Here is a 9,841-nt window from a genome sequence, read left to right on the forward strand (position 1 = left end):
TAACACATCATCTCCCTCACTCGGTGCACGTTTTCACATTCCGCCTGCCTCCGACTGTTTGGCCTGGCCATGCAGGCGGGGGAAAATGTCCACACGTGGCTTTAGGTTCAATAAAATTCACACCAGCCTTTTATATCTGACAGGAAACTAAATAGAAATGTGGCATAATGGAGAACAGGCAAGCTGCGCGACAATGGCTGAGGGGCGACAGCGCTGAGGGGCTGCAGAGGAACGAGCAAGGGTTTCATCACATCGCCCCCCCACCCCCACCCCACCCCACCCCACCCCCCGACACCCCTCACCACCCCACACCCTCTCTCTCACTCACTCATTCACTGTCCCTCCCTCTCACTTCGCAAGACAAAAAAAAATTATGTTCAAGCAAGTATTTTAATGTTGTGCTGCTATGAGTTTGCCCACACCACACCAAAGCAGGCCTGTCCCTGTAGGCTACCTCTCTCCTGGCCAAGATCAGCTGTCTGACCGCAGAGCAGCCTGCTGTAAACACTAGCCAGATTACCACACAGACAACACACACACACACACGTACACTCACATAAAACTCTGTATGTAAGAATGATCACGTCGACAAACTTACAAGCAACCATTGTCAACAAAATAATTTGTTTCCAGCTGCATACCATATTGATTTAGATGGAGGCAGTTTGAAAGATTACGGCTGGATCAAATGAAAACAGAACATTGCCGTCCAAATGCATTTCAGACTGTGGGAAGTCTTATGTAACACTGCGAAAAAGAAAAAAAAAAGCCCACAGCTCCGGTAATGATGTGCACATGATTGGCAATAGTTGACTATTAAATTTCTATTTATGAGCCGCCCCTGCTCCCGCCATTCCAGTGCAGGTGCTGCTCAGCAAGATTAGAGGTAAAACTGAAAAGTATAACCAACCAAAACATACCGGACCAGGGTCACAGTTGTTATTGTTCCAAGTGGCGCTGTCAAACATAAAAATGACCATGCATTTTGTTGCTCTGTCTCCCTTTGTTGATGTATGTTTATGTAAGAGTTTCTGTCAAAACATGGAAAAAAAGATAAATGTGGCTAATTAAAAGAACATTTCTTTGGTAGTTGCTGTAATAGATACCTCATTGTGGGGTCCAAGGGCAAAGCTCCCTTTAACCAATCACGACCGCTGCTCATATTGAATTTGACTCTTGCAGAAGTGGTTGATTTTTGAGATTCCGCATCTTGCTTACCGCTACCACACACACTCACACCCAGACATAGACACAGATGCACACACACATTCCACATAAGAGAATGTCCCAGATCTTCTTTGGTGTGTCACATCAGATTTGCTGAGAGGTGAGAGTGAGGCTCACACACTGAATTAAAAAGCTGAACTGATGGAAAGAGTGAGGCAGTGTGAGTCCCCTTGAGTCATGGCTCTGAAACGAATTGGACCGAAACACTACAGCATAAGCACACCTGCTGCACCTTCGCACTGCCCGGAGAATGTCCTGTGTGTGTGTGTGCGTGTGTGTGTGAGCGTGAGTGTGACTCCTGCTCTGCCGTGTCAAAATGCAACATGTTCCAGCTGACTGCAATTAAACGGTAAACTGGAAATACTTACCACTGATTTAGTTGTACATAAATTGGTCAAAATGTGTTCCAGGGAGGAGCCGGTTACCTCACCGTCCACCCAGAATGGATGCACATTTATCTAACTGGGATTTACCCATTAAAGCCCATCAGGATCCCCCTCCCACCTCTCTACTTGCTTGTGTTTCAGAGCAACACAAAACTCATCTGGAAAAACAGCTAAATGCTCACAAATCGCTGGCTTCACAATCAATCAAGGGCCGGGGCTGTGAGGCGCTGCGCTATGCTAACTCAACACAGCCAGCAAAGTGAAATTCAGAAAAAGCACAATTTCATAAGTTGTTTTTTTTTTTTTTTTTCTTCCTCCTCTCTATTATTTGACTCTGTTAAACATCATAAATCCTCTGGATGGGAGATAGAGTGGAGCGCCTCGGAGAGAGATTTATTTCCCTTGCCTTTTTCTAATCCAATATCCCCTCCTCTCCAGCCATTCCCAAAATGGTTTGGCCGTGAGGACTCTGTGGAGGCTCTGCTGAGGGGAAGCGCACACACACACACACGCACACACACGCACACACGCACACACGTACACACACACATTCACACACCCTGAGTGACCAGAGCAACAAGAGGAATGTAGCGAGTTGCGCCACATCCCAGCTGGACTGACAGTGAGCGCTAGCGGTGTCCTCCTTTCCACCGAGGAGGATGAAAGGACATCAACTCATCTAAGACGCCGAAGGAACGCCTGGAATTAAGAAAAAGGGAAGCTCTCCAACAGGGGCTTGCCTGGGAGACGACCTCGGTTCACTGCTAAAGCGAAAAAAAAAGAGAAAAAAAGAAAAGAAAGAGAACTTCAAAAAACACTCCCCACGCCACACCTGTGATCAATTATGATTCTGCAAAATTAGAGAGTTACTAACAAAACCCCGGCCTGTAATAATTCATAATTATCAAAAGAGCAGCGAGGAGGGAGCTCACTTTTTGGAAGGCAAGGTTCACACAGACTTTGGGAGAGGTTTGGAGGGGGGTGAATGCGAGTATGTATGGTGTCCTCAATGTACCGTCCCTCCTTAGGCCGAGGCCTTGCTCAATCGAAGGGTCAAATGGATCTAATTGTGGTTTAATCATACACTCATGTCTATTGTCAGTAAAAATATTTGCCTTGAGTAATGGCCGTGTGATGCGAGTCATGTTATTGTAGAATGTCGATGTTAATCTCTAACACTGAAAGCTCTTTAAAACTTCCAAAGGCAAAAACAAAACTGCATTGTAAAATAAATCGCAGAGCAATAAACACCTACTCCAGCTCTGATTTTTTTCCCAGTTGTTTGTGTAGCTGCTAGCGTTTGCTCTCTGATATAACAGAATTGTAGGTTAATGACATCCATTATCCATTGATCTGAAACAAATGAACACCATTATTTTGTCCAAGAATTTGGTAGGCGAGTCCCCACTTGAACCGGGGGAAGTTTTACCGAAGAACTCTGACTGAACGGAGATTGAACTCAGAAATGTCAGAAAATCCTTTGTTGCAATGCGCAAAGGACACAACAATGAGGATGACACAATAAGGTGATAATCTCCTGATAAAAATCACTATAAAGTGCGATCTTTAATCTTTATCACTGGCCTTTATAGTTGAAGAGACAACTCTTATCTTAACGAGGGATTAAGAGTGATAAATGTGCACAATATTGTCACGGCCGTCCCAGCTGTTCTAGCACAATCATAAAGACAAAACTGTTGCAAAGTCTAAAACGTAACTGCCTCAAACGTAGATACTGTGCATGGAGCGGTTAGTATGAGAGATATCAGCGCAGTGATTTCTATGCTGAATCCCTATCAGTGTGAACTGTGAAGCTCTGATGATAATACTATCTCTACTTATCACTGCTGCTGTGAAACCTGACAGAGAATCACACCAGTCTTCAGACAAGGTTTCACACCAGTGGACACTTCCCGCCCTGGGAGGGGGGGTGCAAAATGAAACCCCTTTCAAAACAATCCCTGTGCCAGAGAATATCCCAGAGAATACACTCTCCCTGAAAGAAAATAAATGGAATCTCCTGTTTGGGTTAGATCGCAGAGAAAAAATAAAGACAATTTGCCGAAACTGCTCAATATGTAGTGGGTTTAGCACCAGGCCTAATTGGAGGAAAAATGTGAGACGGGAGCCAAAATGGACAAGGATAATTGCTGTTCTGTATGAGCTGGTAGTTTATTGCACTATTCTCATGCATAAGCTCTTCTAGACAATTTAAAAATCTGAATTCAACAATTGTTTATTGTTTACCTGCTCACCCACACTCCATATATAAGATATACGGGGCTTGTTTTTATGTCACAGACCCCAAACAGACAGACATTATGCTGCATTCCAAAGATGTCGGAAAGTTTTGAAAAAAAAATCTGACTTCCCACTAGGAAAAAAGCATTGGAACGGCCCCAAAAGTTGGAATTCCTAGTAGGAAACTCGGACAAAGATTTCTCAACCCTGAGTTTTCCAAGATGCAGTTAGCTGTCCGCACATCAACATGGCGGTATGTACAAAAACACTACACTGCATTACGTTGAACATGTTTGTACACTTAAGTTTGATTTTCAGCATTGCATGACCTTAAATCTATCAAAACACCTGTGTTGTAAATGGCTAAACATTTAAATTTGAGATGTAAAGTTGTGCTTACAGTTGCTAACGTTCTACGCTAACTAGCTAGCTAACATCGCCAAATAACATCAAAACATAACATTACCTGTTGCATTGGGAAGAGAATTTGGGAAAAGAAAATCTCACAGGCATCCTTGTTTCTTCCCTGTTTTTTTCTGAGCTGAAACGCAGGTTGGTTTTTTTTAATTATAACCTACCAACTGTGAATTTCTGACTTTCACACTGTATGTGAGGAGATAATAGTGGTGAGAGTGAAACCTATAGTCATTCTTATACATTCTGTAATTGGGATCATTTCTAGTGAATTAAATTGTAGTGAAATTAAACTGTTTTTCAAGTTGGTGGTGTCAAGACTGTTTTATGCAACGACCGTGCTTAAACAACCTTTCACATGTTCTTTTATTGAGCCATGTGTGATATGTCTATGGTGAGCTCTGCAAAAGGATAGCTGCTGACTGAGAGAGTTAAATTATGCAAAGAGGGTCAGGTTGCTCTCACAGCTCGCCTGGAGGGCTGGCGGGGTGAGGTCCGACCGCTGTGGACCCGGTTAGCAGGAGGCCCAATCTGTCTCCCCAAAACCTTCAGCGCTGGCATGCATCTCATTAAGTTAACAGCTTGCCGTCAGCGCGGAGACAGGAAGTCAGACTGTTGTGTCATGATGAATGCTCTCGTAAGCACCGCATGTCATGGACGGAGGCTAAACTGTCTGGATACGCAATCACCCAGACCCATCTGAAGAGGTATTCAGACACGGGGGGGTGGGGGGGTGGCATTGTGTAGGTGTGGGAATATCTAATCTTTTTTTATGTACCTTTACTACTTGCCGAGTCACTTGTGAATGACTTGAGGGCATTGCATACAGTCTGACTTTTTTATCACGGAAACAAGCGGTTTGGATAAAAACAAACCTGTTAAGAGAATCCAATCTGATTTGTATTGTCTTTTCTTTTTGCAGTTATGCAGCAATTGGTTTGGAAGTGTATGGAGTATCATCTCTAAACTTGGATCTCAATTTTGGCATTTAAGTACCCTGGATCAGCATAAAATACCCAGTCATAAAGAATATGATCATAGGATTCATGTGACATTTCCAAATAATGTAAATTGGTGGATTTTTCCTCACCCACCACAGTGTGCTACAGCTCCACAAAGGCAGCAATCCTGATCAACAGAATTGCGAAAACATTTTTTATTAAAACCATGAAGACAGAATAAAAACATCTCTTTTTATTATCCTGTGGCAGACCAGGGAGTAATATTGCATGTAGATTTATAGAGGAGAGTCTCCCATAATTATAAGTCAAAAGGCCAAACAGTGATTGGCTTAGTTGTCTGAAAAGGGCTACCCAACACTAACTGGCCTGGAAATCTTTACATGGCAACAGTGTTTTACTGGCCAGGGTCGAGACACAAAACGCTAGCCTGTCACGCTGATACATTTGTTATTGCACTAATTTGCAAACAATACCCAAACCACTTCATATATAACCATTTTCTTGGATAATTTGATTGCTCAGATGCTTGTCTGGGTCCCCTGTGTCAAAGGTTTTTGCCCCAGTGTGCAATGTACACTATTTCAGCAAAGAAAATAAACCTCATAAAAACTGGGGCCTGTGCCAACAAGTACCCAGATGGTTCATTTAAAAACCATGAAAATAACATTATATGTTTCTTACTGTACAAGGTTACCCCCTAATTCTCTCCATGCGTGTGCATACAGACACACACATACACACTAAGCCCCCCCACACAAACTAAATATGTCTCAGCCTCATATGTTCATGTGCCTTTGCCCATACATCATAACAGTATGATGTTTTGTTCACATTAAAATTCATACCCCGCTTACTTCCATATGGTCAGATCCTGAAAAAAGAGGAAAAAATATCTGACAGAACAGATGTGAATTAAACAGAACAACACTTTTCCATTTCAGACTCTATGTGCATGTGTGTGTGTGTGTGTGTGTGTGTGTGTGTGTGTGTGTGTGAGGCCCTTCTGCTCTGGCTGTTTGGTGCCTGATCTGACCGAGGCCATGAGAAGGTACCACTGTAGCATCACTTTGGCAAGGCCTCTGTTGTAAAAGAGAGTGGGACAAACCTGGATAGATAAAAGATAAATGAAAGGTAATGTTTTGTTATTGACTAAAATACTATTTGAATTAGATGAGTTTTACTAGGGAAGGTCCTGTAGTGTAATTACACTGTGTGTAATCCGGACAACCCCTCATACAGGGTAAATGATCTGTGATTTCCCTCAGATTACAGCTCGTAATGGATGTAAAATGGATGTAAATGGATGTAAAATGTCATCATCTACACTGCTACTTATCTGCACCAAAAACAAAATTATTACATTACAGTAATCAAAATCGAAATTTGAACTGGATTGTTATTGTCAGACCTTAATAGGCAATTTGCTCTGGATTCTTACATTTCAATACTTGTAGAATTGAACTCTACACATGTCAGATTTGAACCAGATTAATAAAATAAAATTACAGAACCTCTCAGTAAAAATAATAAATTTCGAACAAGATTTAAGTTGTTAAAACGGAGTCCCAGTGAGATAAAGCAGCTTTGGTTTTGGTTTCTGGTGATGAGCGCCACCCATACCGCCTTAGTATTGGCCGTCTAGGCATCTCTGTGCTGAGCCCACTTGGTGGATGTGGTTGTGGCAGGATGCCTGCAGATGGTACGTCATGCCTGTTCGCTGGATGTAGTTAAGAACCATTGCTTTCTCCCTGCTGATTTTGTTATCTTTCAACCACCTTTTACGGCCTTTACCGTTCTTAGAAAAAAAGAGATCAAAATAGTAGATGGTAGTACTTATTTAGCCTGATCTTCCCTTTGTAGAGAAGAAGGCAATCCTAAGAAAATTCCACCATAACGGGGCACTCCCAAAAATGACGATCCTCGTTCACCATCCCAAACCAACCCACCACCCAGCTTCGCTCCCCCCGGCATCGTTCCCGACCCCTGCCAGTCTCTGGGAAACTCCCAGCGTGCTCTCTGTTCCACCAGGAACCGCAGGAAAGGGCCTGAGAGAGGAAATGAGTCTCGGAGAGCGCTGAAGTTTAATAAAAAATAAATGAATGGGGTGTCCCAGGGACAGAGTGAATGAAGAGAGGGAAAGAGAGGGAGAGAGAGAGGTGGAGTTGGTGCCCTGAAGTAGAAGAGAGGCAGAAAGAAGACGGGAAGGGAAAACAAGGTATAAAATTTGAGCCCATTACTGTGTGTGTTTCTGTACAGTGATGAATCAGGTAAAGTAAAACCAGCTGCAATGAGGGGTTCTCGTGAACAAGAATGGCAACATGGATCAACTAGCGGATCATTTAAAACCATCTAACCCTCTCTTTACCCCTTCTTACAATGATCAGTGGGCACTGAGCCTACAAACACAGTACAAACACACACTCAAACACAATTTGTGTGTGTGTGTGCACTTGTGTGTGTGCACAGAGATAGCCACATAGATCCTTTTCTTCCCTCTCCTGACACAATAACTCTCATGCTCTGAATGGAGGGACAAACATTCCAGACATGCCACATGTCGGGGCTGCTGGCGAATCATTAAACTGTGGAAGAGAAACTGCAGGATACCCTCTTTTTTCCCCGTGTCTTCTGTAATTACCCTTATACCTTTAATTGATGTTAAACATGAAACAGGTATTAACTCAAAGGGGACGAGGGAAATGGAAATCTGCGGGGCATTTGAGTGGACGCACTTTATCCTCCGACGAGGATACGTGATAACTCTATAAATTAGGGAGGGTATTATCTCCCTCCAGCGGCTCTGACTGCTCCCAGGATTACAGTTTACCTCTGGGCCTCCCAGCAAAAAAAAAAAAAAAAAACTTCCAGGAAACGACATGAAAAGGGATAAAAACGACAATGAGCTCTGAGCACTGTATGAAAACATAAGCTACAATAATAAAGACCAGAAACAGGTTTACTCAACAAATCCAACTCTGAGCTGGTCTTAGAGAGAGAAAGAGAGGGAGAGGGTGATTTGGAAATGCCTGTTGTTGGAGAGCAGGATATCAGCTCAGGGCTCGCATGCCCTCGGGGCCACGGGGCCTCGGCTCCCCTTTGAAAGCGTGGCCATCTAAGTGCCTGAAGTGTAACGCCGAGCAATCTATTGAGAGGCAGGTGATGTGCAGAACAAAGGGAGGATTCAGAGCCTCGGTGACACGGTGGGAAAGAGATGAGTGGTTATTAGCCCCACCAAGGGCCTTGACAGACCATTTAAAGGCAGCTTCCTTTGATTGTGACAGTGTAATTGTTTCACAGATACAATCACGTTGAGCAGTTACCTGGGGCAGGGGAAACTGGACTTTCATTAAAGTGCGGGATTGACTCCAGGCTGCTCTGTAATTGTGCCTGTTGTCTTGTTTTGTGATGTTGTCGGCGGGCTCAGTCCCCTCTGCTCTGAGGTAATCCGGAGGTGTGCGTGTGTGTGTGTGTGTGTGTGTGTGTGTGTGTGTGTGTGTGTGGGTGGGTGGGTGGGTGGGTGGGGTGAGGATTTGACTGTAGGCTGTTTAGTATCTGAAACACTTTGTCTTAACTGTTCCAGATTCCACAGATGCAGAGTGTTTAAGTTAAAGTAAAAGTGTTTGAGAAGCTGTAAAACTATTACGTTTATAGTTGCACCACGTTGCAGATTTCACAGGCAATCAATGACCTATCAATAATTTGGAGATAATTAGAAACAGCCATCATTGTAAAAACAAAAAGTTTAAATGAAAAACCTCTGTAGTTTAACCTGGACTTGCCCACAACAATGACAAGACGTGAGCATAAATCTGACTGAAAGAGTGGAAACGAAGCAATAATAAACTATGCAGGAGGGTAGGAAACCTTCTCACTTAATCCCAGTCTCCTCCAAAAGCGAACTAGCCCCTGTGTGTTTGTTTTTGATTCAGCAGGCTGAGATGACACAGTCTGTTGGGTGCTCTATTGGCCATGTGGTCTGGGTCCATTGAGCATGGCTGTGTCTCCAAGGGCCGGTCTGATTAGATAATAAACCGCAGGCTGAAGGGAGAAGACAGATCGGTCAGGATGCCCTCTTCGCTGAAGATTTTTTTTTTTTTTTTTTACTGCTGCATCATCCTGTCAGGACGCTAAAGAGCTTGATGCCTGACACAAACCAGGGCCGAGGCCAGCGACGGCACAAACGTCATTAAAGGCCATATCTGAGCCCAAGTTAAGTGCCGACATCCAGCCTGGCAATAAGCAGATATATCGCCGGCTATTCATCTGCATCTTAATATGTTGTATCAAGGATGAAATAAACTATTTGTTTGAGCCATTTATCTGGTTCTTAAACACAGGATGTTTACCCGTTTGCTTTAGGAATTACACAACTTGAGAGCAGGCTGCAGATCGCAGATTTTGCAACTTGATAAGTAAAACATACAAATCATCGGTGCTTTGATATTTTGTGGATGTTTGATTTGAGAAGATGTGTTCCGCGATAATAACAGATTCCAGCACACTGCAAACACTGTTTTGGCAAGGAGAAATATACAGACGCACAGCTGAGAGCTCACCACAAGAGCTCTCCGACATTTCTCCCTCAGTTGTTTATTCCTCATGTCTAAACTC

Source organism: Centroberyx affinis, unplaced genomic scaffold (genome assembly GCF_046629955.1).
Source record: "Centroberyx affinis isolate AG114_WGS23_722 - 3 ecotype Tasmania unplaced genomic scaffold, CSIRO-AGI_Caff_v1 ptg001541l_1, whole genome shotgun sequence".
Taxonomy (NCBI): domain Eukaryota; kingdom Metazoa; phylum Chordata; class Actinopteri; order Beryciformes; family Berycidae; genus Centroberyx; species Centroberyx affinis.